Genomic DNA, 15,362 nt, shown 5'->3' on the forward strand with positions numbered 1-15,362 from the left:
AGATATTATAGTGCCGCCAATTCCCCTGCAACCCTAGGATTTTGTCTCCAGGTAGATGTCTTAGAAAATATTAACTTGACAGTAGATATTCATAATAGATCATGAAAGACTAGTAACTGAAAAATGTAGTAGATCCTGGGAGCCAAAGAATTAAACCCAAAAGCTGATGCTGTTATCAAATTATTCTCATGTACCAGATTAAAAACTAAGGAACCCTTTTATCTTGACTTGGTTTTGTGTCTGTGTATGAAATAACTTCATTTGTACAATGCAGGCAGCCATCATTTTTAAGCTTGTAACTAGGTGTGCGCTGATAAAGATTTTTTTGGCCGAAATCATAGCTGATTATTAACCAGCCATATTGGCTGATACCGATCTGATAGCCGATATGCAGCCTGGCAGTGTGGAGAGCAGCGTCCAGCTGGTTAGTTTGTGGGGGATGCATACACGTGGTATTTACTGGTGACATTATCAGCTATACCGGTCAAAAAAAGCTGATTACTGACAACGTAAATTTTCCTTTTATTAGTGCTGATCCAGTATGGACTGATATATTGGTTCATCTCTACTTGTAACAGCTAACCTTATCTGAGAGTCAATAAAACAATACAGATTACCATGTCTCTCATATAAAATAAAAATTTCTTCAGTCTGATGAGGTAGGAAAATCCTTTTTTTCATCTTTCTTTTGTTCATCATATGCCTCATCTGCTGTTGTATTTCTCTGATGTTTTGGGCTATATCTGGTAGCTTTTCATTAATAATGGGCCAGATTCTGCCACCCTTGATTTAAATGGCACCTATTAAAATTAATGGGATTATTTAGGCACATCTACATGACACATTTACTGCGGAGTAGACTAATTAGCTCCACAGTAAACATTTCACATCTATGCATGTAGCCCTATTACGAAGCTAATTAACTCTGTAACAGGATAGTACTTGTAAATGCAAGTACTATCCTGCTGCAGACACACATGTAGGCACTGATGCAGCTGGCTGGGGCATGAGGTTGCTTCAGTGCAGGGGCTGCCTGCCAGCTAGCCCCACACTAGATCATTCTCGTGCCTGAGCCAGCTCCTCCACAGCACTTTGAGCTAGGTTGGAGCAGCCCTGCTCTGAGCCACTCAGCATACTGTGGTCCCAGATACACACATAAACATGGCACCTGGTTTGCCATTTTATGGCATCTTAAATTGGGTGAACGTGTGACACCCTTTTAATTTATGCCATGATTAACAAATTAATCATAGCATAAATGTAATGCGTAGAGGAGGCCATTTCCAGCATTGTCAGAGGAGCCAAAGGGAATTGGGTGCCCTATTTCTATAGGCTCTTTGAAAATCCCAAACCACAGTCTCTTTTGCATGCCTCAGTAATGGATTTGCCAAGAACAGTAGTTTGTTTCTTTCTAAAGTAATCCAAATGCTTTCTGTTTATAGTTTATTGCACTTTTTAATTATTGTAATTTTCTTTTTACAGTTTTTTCACTTGCTATATTAGAATATTATTTGTAGAAATGTAAAACGTAGTAAAGAAAGATTTATACAAGAAGTATGAATAAAAAATTCAAGGTTTCTCTGTCACAACACAGCAATAAAAAGACATTTCTAAAAAGCCTAATCTGAAAGAGAAAATATCAGTGTTTAAGCACTTTTGCTTGTAAAAGCTTTAATCTAAAATAAAGTATCAAATAAAGTAAGGAACTCACTTCTTTCCCTTTTTTCTCAATTCTGATAAAGTTTTTACAGGTGCCAAAATAAATTCTTATTGCCTTGAAGTTTGTCTTGTCTTAAAAATGCCATCTTAAAAGACAGCACGACTGAATAACGAGCCCCTAATTCTACATTGTTTTGCATACCATTCTCATGATCTGAGTATCCACACAGTTTGCAGCTGTGCATTAACTAGTTTGTCTAGCATCTGTCATCTCTGATTCATTCTCCATCTCATTCATTCTCCATCTCCTTCTCATCTCTGGTAGATGTACTGTTTCTCAAAATGATGTTTTACTATTTTAACTGCTCTTAATTTTGAGGCTATCTTGGTTTTGTACCAGACAGTCTGCTGATCTTAAACAAGGCTGGTATTGTAGAAGTAAAACATTTGTGAGATTTTCTAGCTTTAATTTCACATTGTGCTGTTTGAAACTTAGACTGGGTACGTTTAGGAATGAGTAATATTAACAGTTTTCAAACAGAGCTCCCCATTGATTTCCAGAGAAAGTTCTGCTTAAAACTTGATAATGCAGTATTACCCTGAATTTGGGCTATTCTATATTCAGATGAATGTAAAGGTATAACTAGAAAAGCTTTTTCAAGTCCCCTTTTTAAATATTTAAGTTTATTCCACAGAAAGTATTAGACCTAAAAATCCAATTAACTTTTCCTTATTGTGGAAAGGAGGAGTCACCTATTGTTATCTTCACTTGCTTGTCAAGTACTGGTTTGAAAAGGGAATATTTCACATCCCTGTCATCTCCATCCCCTCAGCTTTGTAGCATATTCTACTCTCCAGCATGCACCATCTACTGGGCACACCACCATACAGCAGGGGTCAGTAACATAAAGCCCATGGGCCTGATTTGGCCTGTGGAGCCACTGGACCTGGCTCACATAGCTGGATGGTTTTGCAGAGTGTAACAAAAATATGTCCATGCTGCTACTGCTTCCCCACCCTGCACTACCTGGTTGTGGCACAGACGTGGCTCCCCACTGGTTGGAAGCTATGCTTGAGCTGCTGCTGGGGAGTAGGGGGCTGGGAGAAATGGTGGCACTGCTGCTCCCAACTGTTTGGCCCTAGAAAGGAAGCAGGGAAAGCCCCCTACCACTGACGCACAGCCAAAGCCACCAAACCTGCATCAAACTGGAGCTATGTTCTGGTCCCTGGCTTGGTTAACATTGCTTGCTGCTGCCAAAGCGCATTCATAGGGAAATTTCTTTTAAAGAGGATTCTGGGGGCCACTTTGCTGTGAGATGTCTTCAAGAAAAGCCCTGCTGTCTGGTTGATGGAGAAATCAGAGTATTCTTTAGATCCAGTACTGCTGCCTCAAGGCCTCTGAAAAGGCCCAGTTTTGGGGTTCCCCACTGCAGAAAGGATGTCGACAAATTGGGAGAGTCCTGTGGAGTGCAACAAAAATGGTTAGAGGGCCATGGAACATAAGTAGGGGGATCTAGTGAAATCAAGGAGGCTGCCAGACTATTTTACGGGTAGACCACAGGGCTGGCAGCCATTTTCGCAGGTGGAGCATGGTGACACCCCCCTCCCTCATACCTCTGATTGGCTGAGGGGGCCCTAATGGCCCTGTCCCTCCCTGCTGATTGTCTGCAAGGGCTGTCTGTCATGTGGCCACACCCCTCACTGACAGTTGGTGGTAAGGGGCAGGGCCATATGATGGACAACCCTTGCAGCCAATCACCAGCAAGGTGTGGGGTGACAACCATCTCCGTGTGCTGCCAGGTCATCTCTTTGCTTCCCCCACCTGGCAGGATGCATGGCTGGGCCTACTGGCTTCCCAGAGGGAGTCAACATTTTATTTTTGGTAAGTTTGTTTTGTGTTTTTTTTTTCCAGGGAGCCTGCCCAACATGCAGAGCCTGTACTTTTTCACGGAGCCTGCCTGAAATTGCAGTTTCCATGAAAATGGCAACATGATTTCGGTAGGTCTCTGAATGAACTGACCCATGTAGACAAAGCCTTGGTTGGGATGATCTAGCTGTGGTTGGTCCTGCTTTGAGCAAGGGGTTGGACTATATCACCTCCTGGGGTCCCTTTCAATCCTAGTTTCTATGATTGTATGATTATATGATTTTGTAGAGTTCCACTCAATTGCCATTTTAAAATGGAAAAGGCATCCCAGAGAGCATGCACTGTGTTGTGAAATCCCTTCCCATGTCAGTTGTAAATGTAGCCCTGGGATCTCAAATCCTCTGCCCCCCCCCCCCCCCCCCCCCCTGCCGAGGCAAGGCAAGCAGTGCTGGGTGGATGGAGTAATTTGCACAGATTCTATTGGGTAAAGTAGTAGGCAGGCACATCTTTGTCTCTCTAAAGGATAACAAGGGCTTCTGAAGAGCAGAGACACCCAGCAAAAAAGAGAGCAGGTTTCTGGTTTCTTCTTCACACAGGTGGTATTGCTAATGGGTCTATTTTTGTGCACTGCATCTCTAATTAGGAGTTCACAGGCAATTTGAAAATACCTCAGAAAAAGGTGAATGGATTTAATAGTGTGTGTATCCCCTTCAAGAATGCCACAGTGTTGATTTAAAAACATATTTGTTGTATAACCTCATAGATTTCCTTGATGAACTGTGGTGGTTAATAAGCAAAAGAAAGCTTTTTCATGAAGAAGCTATCAGACAACTAGAGATGGCTTGTTTCCATTGAAAAGCCTGATTGATGGAAAAATGTCACCGCAGCAAAGAAAGATGCTAGAAACCAAAATTCAGTTCTTCATTTTTTTTAAATGTTCTGCTTCTGAATTACTTGCCAAAATAGCAAATTATTAAAGGTGTAGAATAGCTCTGATTTATGGTTACAGACCATTCTGTGAGGCTGAAATATCAATAACAGTTTAATGCCTACTAAAGAACTTATTTATTTAAGTGATTATTTCTTATGGAATGTACCAGAAGATAAACTGTGGAAATTACTAAACTGTGTGTGACTGAATGCTTCCTGACTGGTCTCTCCATTTCATTTAAGCCATTCATTTTGGAATCTATTCCATTGTAAATACAGATACTAGCATTATGCGATTAAAAAATAATTAAGTCGCTTTTACTGAGAGAATCAGTATGACATAAAAAATTATGTATTCTATCAAATTTTCATACATTTACTCAATTGAAATTGAGAGCCATGAATCCTACTTCTAGCTTAGAAAGTCATTCGGGACATTTCAGAATAATAATAATAATTTAAAAAACCCTTAAGGTTGTTTTTCTAGAGAATCATAAATGTAAAGAGAAGGTTAAGTATCTTGTTCTAGGGTTCCTAATGCCCTCTTTTGCTGCAGTGTTCATAGTCTCGAAAAAAAGGATAGTTTTATTTTTCTTCTGAGTACAATTATTTATCACATTCTCAGACACTTGATCTTACTTCTGTTCCTGTGGCGAAGGGTGTAGTCCTGTCTCAGTTCATCTCTGCAGCTGGTGTGCTGCAAAAATTGCTATCTCTTTTTTTGAGTGAGTACAGTACTTCCCTTCTGAAGCGGGGTGCACAGTACAGGTCTCAGTCCAGCCCCCTGCTTGAAGGTGTGGTATGGAAAAGGAGGATAACGTTGGGATGTACTTCTTAGCATGCTAACCCAAGGGTTAGCAAGGGGGATGGGTTTCTCCTTATCCAATTGATGTGATGGACAACAGTTTTCAAGGGCCAAAGGTAGTCATTTGGCCTGACAGCTTCAAAAGGAAAATCTGTGAAAGGGGAAATCCTGGCTCTGTGAGCTAAAGATCCTCTCCACTTTCCACCCATTTTGATGAAAAAGGTACAGTAGTGGACAGGAACTGAGACATTTTGCGCATCAGTTTCCTCATATTGACTAACTCTGCTGTGTCCCTGAACACTTCATGTGTTTCAGTGGCTGACTGTTGTTACCTTGACACTCTGCTCTGTACTAACAGTAGCCTCTCCTAGGTTCCAGCTGTAGCAGGATCCATTGCTCTTAAATCTGTAAAGGTCTGTCACGTGTAGGCTGGTTGCTCTGATCAATTGAATTTGCTAGCATTTGAAAATTCTCCTCTGTAGAGAAATGGAAAGAGTCGATTCCACTTGCAGTCACTGTCTCTGGTGCTGAAACTAAACGGGGAAGAGAACAACAATCCTGTGAGCTACTGTGTATGTCAGACACTTTGAACCACATGGCATCTGAGAAACTGAGCATGCTGGAGTACAACATTGGAGGATAACATATTGTCCCCTGGAGTTAGATCTGACCTGCATCTGTGTAAGCGCAATCAGTAGAATTACATTTACAGGGGTTTAACTGATCTAAGAAACAGGAAAGTTACTGGTGCTGCCCAGTAGGGCTGTGCATAACAGCACCCTTTCGTTTCGACTTCTGTTTCAACGTTTCAATGGGACAGTTTCACTTAGAGTTTCATTTCATTTCAAAACCACTGTTCTGTTTCATTTCGTTGAAACTGTTTTGCTGTTTCGACGTTGGTTTGACATTTCACCCATAGGCTATAATGAGGAAGCACGAAATTGCCGATAACTTTGTCATTTCTAGCCTGCTTTGGATGAAGCTTGCAGCCCCTGCTGAGGCCATGATGTCTGCCAGGTTTCATGGAAATAGGCACAGGAGTTTCTGGGAAACTGCACCTCAAGCTGCTGACAAGCAAAACTCATGACATGGGTAAAACTGTGTGTGTGTTGAGGTGTGCCCTCACTGGCGCTGGGACTTCTACATGACATGATAGTGTGCCCCATGAGGTCTCCTCCTCCCCTAAAGCCTCAGCTCAGTCCACCAATTTAAATGACAACAGGTAATAAAATTACTTAGTGAGCAGCAGCACAGTAGCACCAGCAGCATCTCAGGCAGCCAAACTGACACAGCCTTTCTTTCCTCTCCTGTAGGAGCTTCTTCTCCAGCAACTGCCAGAGAACTGTCCCTGCCAGAACCCAGCTCTGGGGCTTAGATGTGCCCAAGGCCCTGTGTCCCTCCAGTCAGGTGCTAGGGGTGTTGGTCTAAGGGCATGGCACTAGCAGACAAAGTCCATTGGGTCAGTCTAATCTGGTATCTTTTAGCAGACCAACTGAATAGAGAAATATATCTTAGCAAGCTTTTGGGTTGAAAAACCCTTTGTCAGGCTGAGTAAGCACCTGTAGGTGTGTGTGTATGTGTCTGTGTGTGTTGTTCCCAGATGGAAGGAATAGTAAAGAAGCCAGAGGCTGGCATGCAATGCAGGCAAGAAAGCCAGTCAGTGAAAATGGAAATGGAGGCATCAGGGGTGAGGTACAGGCTGGGATGGGGGGAAAGGGGGATGTAGCAGCGCAGGTAAAAGCGGAGAGGCACCCGGGGAGTCAGATTACCGGCAGGTTGTAGTGTGTCAGAATTCAAACCAAAAATGGTTTGTAAATTCAAACAAGCACTGAACCTTGCTAGCCTCATCACCAGAAGCCAACTTCCTACAGCCCAAAATACACTGAATGGATCAAGGCCATGCAATGACAAGACACGCAAAACCTGCCAACAGTATCTCCAGTATGGAGATATCTTCACAATACAATACATATTTCCATCAGGGCACCAAGTGCCCTGATGGAGAATACATGGAGACACCAAGCAACAACCATGCACCAGAATGAGCGCACACTGAAAATTTATCAAAGACAACAACAAAACACCACCTGTCTCCAAACTCTCAGGCCTGGTCCTCAAAGGGAATTTACAAACCACTTTTCACAGATGAGCCTATGAACTGCGCTTCATCAACCTCCTAGGTACAGAAACTCATGGACTCAATATAGACATTGGCCCCATTGTCGGTGACCATGAGCCTGTGGGTGAGCTCGCCCTGCCCAGTGAGCCACCCCTGTACCAAATAGCTTATGGCCCCCATGATCTCTGTTGCCGTGTGTGACTCATCCATCACTTTGGCTTGAAGGAGATCCCACCAACAACCTGACTGGCCGCATCAGTGCCCTGTGAAGGAGAGGTAGGTATGATCTCCACCCCAGCTGCTCCACATGTCCGAGGTGAAGTGTAAGGCCACCTGCGGACCTGCCTTGCACAGCTGCTCCCTCAAGTGCTCACTATATGACTCATACAGGGAGGGCACCACCGTCTTGCTGAAGATGGTGCATGCAGGCACTTGGTAGGATGGAACCACAACTGCTGTGAGCCACCTGAACCCTGGTCACTCAACTAAGGGGAAGGGCTGGCCATCAACAGCAAGCATTTCCCCGATGCTCTGGGTGATCTCCCTTGCCCTTGCAACATGCCCCCCTTTCTGTCTACCTTTCCCCCCCTGTTCCAGGGTGGCCTGCCTCTGGTTTGGGGGGATGGGGGCTTTGGAGCAAGAGGGGGACTTCCATTTGGGCATGCTCTGGCTGGTGCCAGACTGAGTATATGCTGAGTGTATCAGCATCCCCGTGGTGCTCATGTCTTTTGTTCACTTGCCCTGGCTGGGTTTTGCTTTGCAGTGCAGGCGGATAGCATATGTGGAATCATCTGCCAGCTCAAAATGATCCCAAACCACACTACCTGCTCACTTCTGGGGTACAGGTGCATGTGTGGATGCTGCAATTTCCCCCTCCTCAGCAGACAGAGGCACAGCAACAGGAGGAGCAGACTCTGCTGAGCCGCTTGCCTGTGCAGCTCTACCTCAGCCTCCTCTGAAGTGCCTTCTGGGGAAGGAGACCTGGCTCTAGGGGAAACTTGAGGGGTGAGGAGCACAAACTCAGATGATTCCCCCTCCTTCCCCAGAATTTCACTTGCTAGGGCACTCAGATCCAGATCCAGCTCTGCCTCTGGCACTGGAAGGCTTAGTATGGGAAGTGAAATGGGGGTCTAGGAGACTGTCGTGCTGGTGCTGGTGCTTGTTGTGATGGTAGGTGGTGGGGGTTATGACTGGTGCTGTTGGAGGGGATGCAGTCTCAGGCACAGGCAGTGGCACTGCTCCTCTCTCTTTGCTGCTTCTGGAAGCCTCATCTCTGCTAGTTGTAAGAAAGAGGCTTCCTCTCAGTTTGCGGGGAGGGGGACTTACACCTCTCCCTCAACTGCCTCTTCTGCCCCTCCCTGCAGGCTTGCCAGCTACTTTTCCACCACGCTTCATATTGTGTTTCATAGTATCTTGTTTTTATACAAATATATAAATGTATCTGTGTTCTATAGTGTTCTGTGTTCTATAAATTCTATAGTTATATGCTGCAAGATATAAATGTATAGAAATAAATATATATATGTATCTGCCTTTGTATATAAATTCTATAGTGTAACATCCAATATAATTATGAAATTGAAAAGAATAAATCAATGAATATAATAATAAAAGGGTCTAGAAAGAAAGCAAGAGATATTGTGGATTCCCACTTGCTAGGTTAGCAAGTAGGAAATCAAATCAATGGTACTAGTAGCCTTTGTTATCTAACACTCCTGAGCTGCTGGAAGATAACTCAGTAACTGTCAGACTCCAAGGCAGAAAGCAGGCCAGTACAAACAATGCTGCCTTTCATGCTGTTTTTCCATCCCTCCCCCAGAGCACTGGGATTGGAAGGGACCTCAGGGAAGGATCACAGTCACTGGCCAGCTACACAGTCAATATGAGAGCAGTCCTTCCCCTCTCTTCCCCCTCCCTCTCCTTACTTTGTTTCCCTGCAGGCAGGCCCAGCTTGAGCTTCAAAACTCGAAACTTTCAAAACGTTTCAACTGCCCTCGTTTCGTTTCAAAGCTGTTGTTTCGAAGCCCTTCATGCTGTTTTGATTTTGCTGTTGTGTTGAGCTCGAAACAAGTCAAAACAGTGTCAAAATGAAACAGCTGGTGACATTTTTCACAGCATTACTGCCCGGTGCCCACCTGCCTTTCCTTGGGCTTTTTGCAATGTGCTCTTTGTTATTATAATGAGGCAGTTACAGCAGAGATCTTCAGTAATCATAGACCTATCTTCCAGGTCAACACAGGCAATCGCTTCTCACTTTGGTGCCTCTTTTTGATGTGCAAAAAACTTTATAACTATGTGCAAGCAACACCAATATATTATTCCTGCATCACTTGGCTGACCAAACTTTTTTAACATATGATATCATTAGTATCTTCATTAGCCATTGTCAAATGTAATGCAAATCATTGCTGTGGGCAATACAGAGAGAATATGGCAGAAGAAAAATAACAATGGAGGAAGTATTACTTCTTTACATACCAGAGAAATGCTGTAGTGGAATATATGTGGTGTTATATGTTAAATATAGAGAAAAGTACAAGTCATTTTGATGAAGTAAGAAGCATTTTTGTTCTTAATGGAATGTGATTTTTGTTGTGTCTATAATACTTTAGTATAAAATATGAAGAATATTTTTTAAACTCTCAAATACTTATGTCTGTCATACCTCAATTTTCTGCCGCATTCTGTGGGCATGTGAATATTTTCAGCATTTCCGTATTTTCTCATCTGTGGAGAAAAACAAGATTACTCAAAAAGTGCTGATCCTGAATACTCTTTAACAGCACTTGCAAGTGCTTATTTCCCTGTGGCCAGCCAGTAGGGGGAGCTCCTGCATTGAGCCACCCACCTCACTGCGCCCGACCACCTTCCAGGCTCCGAGTGCCTCCCTGGGGGCACCTCATGTCTGGCCGACCCCCTTCCTGGAGCACACCCACTAGCCTGAGGGTTCCATTGCCACCACCCAGGGCTCTGGACTGATTCTGGCTCTGTGCACCCTGGGAAACACAGGCCTAGTAGCCCTCAAGGGTACTTGATTCACTTCAAGAAGTTGGGATGCTTCCCTCAGTCAGAAGTACAAGTAGTGGTCTCCCTTAGTCAGCCGAACCAAGGGAACCCCAAGGCATAATCTAGACCCACTCCCAGTAAGTCTCCCACACTAGGTACAAAGGAGAACTTTATTGGTTACAAGGGGTAGGATTGCAATAGGGTACAGGGTAGAGCAATATCAGAGAACTCTCATAGAGCAAACTGGCATGGCTGGGTAGCCTTTGATCACGCATCTGAGTTACTGCAAGCTATATATCTAGTTAGATCTCAGGTAGCTTACTCACGAGTATCATCCAGAGGCAGGTGGAGATTCCCTCTGGAGGCAGGCAGTTCCTTGATCATGAGTTTTGAGAGAGAGAACTAGTTTCAGGTGGTATAGCTCTTCTCTTTCTCTGAGTCTCCCTCATGGCTGCTGCCCCCTCCTCCTGGGCAGTCCTTAACTTATATAGCCCTTGTGACCTCATTTACCTGGTCCAATGGAGGCCAGCACCTGTTGGCTGTCAGCCAACCAATTTGAAATACATGACTAGTTGCCGGGCAGACTGTAGCCCACCAGGGAGGAAGCTCCTCACCCAGGTACGTGATACTAGTCTCGTTTCCCCCTCCCTCAGGAATGTATCCACCTCAGGTTACCTAAAGAGATAGGGTAAGGTGTGTCTCCTCTGCTGGGCCCATACTAACCAAATTGTCACAGAGCAGAGGTTTTTGGGGAGAAACAAAGGTGGCTTTCTGCCATAGGGTATGTGAATATTTTCAGCATTTCCATATTTTCTCTGTGGAGAAAAACAAGATTGCTCAAGAAGTGCTGCTCCTGATCCTGAATACTCTTTATCAACATTTGCAAGTGCTTATTTCCCTGAAATTAAGAAAGGAAAAAACACCTAAATTTCAGGTTCACAAAATAAATTAGAAAAGGAGCAGTCTTTAATTATCTCCTTACTGACTGCTTCACTGTTTGACTTGTTCACTGCTCTTACAAGGAAAGCAAATCACATTCAGATTTGGTTAATGGTTGTAGTGTATGTCAACTGCAATATGCTTATAGATCAAAAAATAATTGAAATAATCAAATATTGATGCTCCCTAATACTTACTGGTAACTAGTATTACCCTAATTAGTGTCAAATATAACTAACTTCCCATTTTCATATTAACTTTATTAATGTTTTATTATTGAATAATTTGAGTGGCAGGCTAATTTAATTAACTGCAAGACTTTGAGATGATCATTACATATAAAGTGTGAAATATGTCAAATATTGATTTTAGGATCATCAAACTGAATGAGGGAGCAAATTCATCGCATGCAGTGAGGAAGACAGTAAAAGAACCTATTTTGGATAGTACAGAGTTTGCTTTCACTTGTGTACAATGCACATATCCTGTATTTTCACCTACTTTTCATGAATGAGTACTATCATTTTCCCCAGATCAGCAAGCAAATTTGATGTAATTTGCTTACAAATATCATATTCCAGTTGTTTCTAAGCAATTGTATGCACTTAATTTGGTAACTCTAAAACAGACTATACAGTGTACTGGTGCCCCAGATTTCTTCAAGTATTACTAGTCAATTACCAGCATGTCTACTCAGTGAAATTCCACAATTTTTTAAAACACACATGATAATACTGGTAATCTCCTTAAGCCTTTACCCCTTAGCAAAATAAAAAATGAGATAAAATTGAAGGAACCAGAAAAAAAAACTTTTAGGTTAAGTACAGACAATCAAAAAGCCCAAAGCTGAATCAACTTTCCAGGTTAGTCTAAACTGGGTAGATTGAACCAATAAGGAAGGGAACAAACATTCACTTTTGATTCTGGAAATGCAGCCACATGCCTGCATTGGCTCAGGCCAGAAGCTGGGGGTGCTAGAGCACACCTTCCCTTCCCTTGGCAGTGGCTGGAAAGCTGGAAGGAAGCTGGGAGAGAAGCCTGCAGAGGTATTTCCCCCTTTCCTGCTAGAGCTGAGGGGGAGTGGGGCATAGCCAGGCCCTGGCTGATCCACTGAGTATGATGGTGGAGTTTAAACCCCAACCCTGGCCTGCACAGAACATAGCCAGGGTGTGCTGTGGGGTGGGGGTGGGGGGGGGCAGGGAGGTGTGCAGTCTCTGCCAGGCTTTTCCCTTACTCTCTGCTTGAATGGAGGGGGGGAGGGAGGCATGGCCAGATCCTGGTCCGGGCCAGCATTCGGGGGGGGGGGGGCGTTAAAACCCCCCTGACAGGAGCCCCTGACAAGCTTTTCTCTGCTCTCTGCTTGAGTGGAGAGCATAGCCAGACCCCAAGCTGGGCTGGCACAATGAAGTGAGGAGGGGGAGGGGGGGTTTAAACACCCTCCCTGCCTGCATGGGACCTCAGCTGGAGTCTGCTCCTCCCCTGCCAGGCAGACCCCTGCTGGGGTATTATGCAAGTTGGGAAGGAAATTTAAATCCCCATCCCACCTCTCTGCCTCATTCTGCCAGTCCTACCCAGGGTTAGACCACACCTGCCCCTACCCCTGCTCGAGCAGGGAAAAATCCTGGCAGGGTCTGGGCTGCTCTGCCTCTGCCAGGCAGACCCCAGCTTGGGTCCTATGCAGGTGGGGGAATAGGTTTAAACACTCCTCCCTCCCCTGGGCATCAGCGTGCCATGCCAGCCCAGCCCAGGGTCTGGCCATACTCCCTGCAGAGCGGGGAACAGGGGAAAAGCCTGTCAGGGGCTGCACTGCCCCTGCCAGGCAGACCCCGGCTGGAGTCTGGAGCCAGGTTTCCCCACCACCACCCACATCTCAGCCAGCTGGAGCTGTGATAGTACTCTGCCTAGGGAGCAGAGGACTGGGGCCAACTGGAGCAGATGGCACAGCCCAGTATTGCAAAGCATCCTGGGATGCTGGGGAACTGTGAGTTAACTTGAACTGGAAAGGGGTCTGGGACAGAAGTTCAATAAATTGGTTTGACCTAAATCAGTTTAGTCTGATACTACATCCAACCAGGTTTGTCTTAAACTAGTTCCAGCCATTTTGAAAGCAGTTTAAGTGCAGTGAACTTCTGTTGTGTTACAGATTTGAACTGGTTTCTGACCACTTAAATTGGTTTATGTATAACTTTTGTCCCTAGCCTTAAGGTGTAAATAGACTGGATGCAATGATATTTAAGAGATACAGTTAACAAACTTTGTGTTTGCGGTGGTGTTTGTGTTTAATAAAATACTACTGTATGGCAGACAGCAAACCTTTTTTACAAAGTGCTTTAAAAGTGTCAGGATGTGCAACTCATGCAGTTGTGACGTTTAGAAACTGATCTCTTCTTTGGAGTTGTAAAATGTATTGTAAGAGTTTTGAATACTTGAGAGAATTAAACCACTCTTAAAACATTCAGTGCCCAAATCTTGCACCGGATAGCATAACACATACCGCTTTGACATTTCTTCCAGTGCTGAACCAGCATGATTTTAGCTGACTATCTTCCCCAGCCATCTGGTAAAATACTGTGAAAGAACTTTACAGGGACTAATTATTTTCTAGATTAATATTGCTGACAAGTATTTCAGGGCATAGTGTGTGTTTGAGGGGTGCTATGCTATTAGAAAAGCCATTAATTATTGTGTCTGTGATCGCTGTGACTCCCTATGTTGGCATTCTGCCCCTACATCACCATCTGTGTACAACATTCCTATATCACAAACATAGTCTGTCATTTACTTCAGTTCTCTCTCAAGGTTTTTGCATTTGCAGATCGAAGACGCTAGATACTATCCAAATTCTGCCTGATCTTGTCTCTTTTTTCCTCTGAGTATGACTAGACAAAAAAAAAAAATCCAATGATAACCCCTTAGATTTTTTTTAACTTCCTTAGTTGTATTGACTTGATTTATAAACAGAGAAAAATTGGTAGCTTGGCAAAGATTACAAAAACTTTAATGTGGCAGTTTTTGCTTAATTCTGGTGTATAATAATTTACTTTCCAAAACACAAACCTGGTATAATTCCAAATTTAGTCTGATTAAAAGAAAATATTGTTCTTTCTTGTATAAACTGATAAAGCTCTCATTAACAACAATGTCCAGATTAAAATGCCAGTAGGATTTTTTTTGACCGTCTCTGCTACTTGCTGTAGCTTCAAGGTCTTTTGACACCTAAAGTGTGCAAAAACAGTCTGATCTAGGACACTTCTGCAGGTTCTTCTGTTCTTGAAACAGATGCCCTGCCTTATTTACTGTAAAATGGGACATTCACCCAGTGGGGCGACACATATGGTCTAACACGTATGACCTATATACACTGTGTAAAATAAAATCTCTAAGTGAAGATGTGGAGAGGGAGGGAGAGCTATGTGGTACTTAAGCAGAATAAAAATATTAATTGAACACTTTACTGGAGGGTGGGGATTTCAACTCAAAGCACATTTTAAAGATGGGCAACTTGGTAAATGGGAGTTAAAGGACTGTATTTCTCACATATAACATGGTCCCCATATTTTAGTCTCCAAGGGGGAAAAAATCTCACCTTTGAGTAAGTACCAGAGATCTGGTGTCTCTGGGGCTGAGGGTGATGTACTAAGGCCCAGTCTGGAACGCTGGGGCTGGGAGCTGCATGAGGGGCCCTTATCTTCCCAAATCGGGACCAGAACATACAACTCTTGTTGACAGACTTTTAATCTGTACCCTAGACTACAGCTGTTCTCCTTCACAATCAGCAGCAAATTGATGCAAATGAGGAATTTAAAATCAAATTCCTCCATAAATCTAGGTACATCACAAAAGGAAGATTCTTGCAGTTGGTCAATAGATAGACTTCAGATTTAAGATGGTTATTGGGATAACAGCTGTAGATGATATGCCTACATTAGTTAGTTTCTCACTAGAGGTGATAAGAAGTACATTGACTCTTACTCTTTTTGCTTTTATTAATAAACTAGCAAATTGCCCGTCAAGAATGATGGAGAGGGGCGGGGGGG

At 43.6% G+C, this 15,362-nt stretch overlaps 1 protein-coding gene and 1 long non-coding RNA gene across 2 annotated transcripts in view; one reads left to right on the forward strand and one right to left on the reverse strand.

Annotated features, from left to right (window-relative positions):
* The window catches only part of MTUS2 (microtubule associated scaffold protein 2), a 489,087-nt gene that overhangs the window by 84,161 nt on the left and 389,564 nt on the right, over positions 1-15,362 (forward strand). The gene's annotated exons all lie outside the window — the stretch shown is intronic.
* Positions 2,962-10,738, reverse strand: LOC102371139. The gene is made up of 4 exons (XR_324300.1): positions 10,713-10,738; positions 10,046-10,107; positions 5,594-5,794; positions 2,962-3,119 (listed from the first exon to the last, which is right to left on the reverse strand). It is a non-coding gene; the product is annotated as an uncharacterized LOC102371139 (long non-coding RNA).

The sequence above is a fragment of the Alligator sinensis genome, unplaced genomic scaffold (genome assembly GCF_000455745.1).
Source record: "Alligator sinensis unplaced genomic scaffold, ASM45574v1 scaffold84_2, whole genome shotgun sequence".
NCBI lineage: Eukaryota > Metazoa > Chordata > Crocodylia > Alligatoridae > Alligator > Alligator sinensis.